The sequence below is a fragment of the Orycteropus afer genome, unplaced genomic scaffold, assembly GCF_000298275.1.
Source record: "Orycteropus afer afer isolate SDZICR_OR568_19922 unplaced genomic scaffold, OryAfe1.0 scaffold00302, whole genome shotgun sequence".
In the NCBI taxonomy this organism is placed as follows: Eukaryota; Metazoa; Chordata; class Mammalia; order Tubulidentata; family Orycteropodidae; genus Orycteropus; species Orycteropus afer.
Genome location: NW_006921889.1, coordinates 2,094,360 through 2,095,634, shown reverse-complemented (window position 1 = coordinate 2,095,634; position 1,275 = coordinate 2,094,360). Strand labels below are relative to the sequence as shown.

Below are 1,275 nucleotides of genomic sequence, written 5' to 3'. Positions count from 1 at the left end.
TTTTTTTTTTAATGATTTTGAGGTTTTTCCACATTGTTCTCACATTCCATCCAGGATCTCCTGCCCAGATCCCCCTCCAAGTGGTTGACATTGGTAGCCAGGCACCATCTAGTTCTTCTGGTCTCATGGTCATACAGGCTGAGGATCACATGGTCTACTAGTGCCTTAGACTAACTGTTTCCATGCATCTTTGTTTTCTTCATTCCTCTCTGTCTGCATGAGGAGAGACCCATCATTGCATCTAGATAGCAACCTACAAACTTCTAAGACCCCAGTCTCCACTCACCAAAGCAAGATGTAGAACAATGATCTTGTGTAGTATATTATGCCAATTGAGCTTGATATCCCCCACAACCATGGTCCTGAGCCCACAGGTCCAACCACTCACTCCCTCCAGGTTGCTGGCTGTGGCTGAGAAGCCACCACAACCTTGTCCCTTGTAAGCTCTACTGTACACCCAGACATTCTTACAGCACATACAAATATGCATGTAGAAACATCTGCCAACCCTACACATGGTCATGGGCACACTCCCCTCTGCCTAGTGGTATCTGACTGTTCAGCCTGCCCACCGATCTGTCCACCCATAGATCAGTGCTTGACATCACTGACAACGCAGTACTGTACATGCAAAAGGATTCATCTTTGTTGTCTGTACCTCCCATGCACCTCTAAATGTCTTCCTCTTCCTCAGTGCCACTGTGAATGGTCCTTATTTTTTCAAATATTCTACCAAGATTATGAATAATTGTAGTTATTCATGCCCTTGCTGTATCACATGAACTCATGGGAGTAAATTCACTTTGAAATTTAAAATATTCCACATTTAATGCAAGTTAATTTTATTTGTTACAAATATATTAGAATGTCCCAGAATTATCCAATTGCTCATTTTCTAAATTTCAGTGTATCCACTTTAGCAAAAAAGGAAGAGAAATTCACGTTGTTTCTGACTTCCTCAGCATAATTTTGCTCCCTCTGAACAGAGAAGCCAAGATGACTTATAAGGCCGTTATTTACAAAGATGTGTGCCGCGGTGTTTATACAAACATACGTGCAAATAAACCCAGAACATGAGACATCATAAAAACTATACCAAGCAGAAGGTTATTTTTTAACCTTATTAAAACAAGTAGAAATACACAGCTTTTTTCCTCCTCAAAAGAGCATGTTATTACCTCTACCCCCCCCCATGTCAATGTAATAATGTTCTGTGTTTGAAAATTTAATGTTCAGCCAATGGGTGAATTCCTTTTTAAATTTTCTTTTTAAAAT

At 40.2% G+C, this 1,275-nt stretch overlaps 1 protein-coding gene across 1 annotated transcript in view; it reads left to right on the top strand.

The window, feature by feature from the left end:
* The window catches only part of PDZD2 (PDZ domain containing 2), a 425,741-nt gene that overhangs the window by 379,537 nt on the left and 44,929 nt on the right, over positions 1–1,275 (top strand). The window lies entirely within an intron of this gene.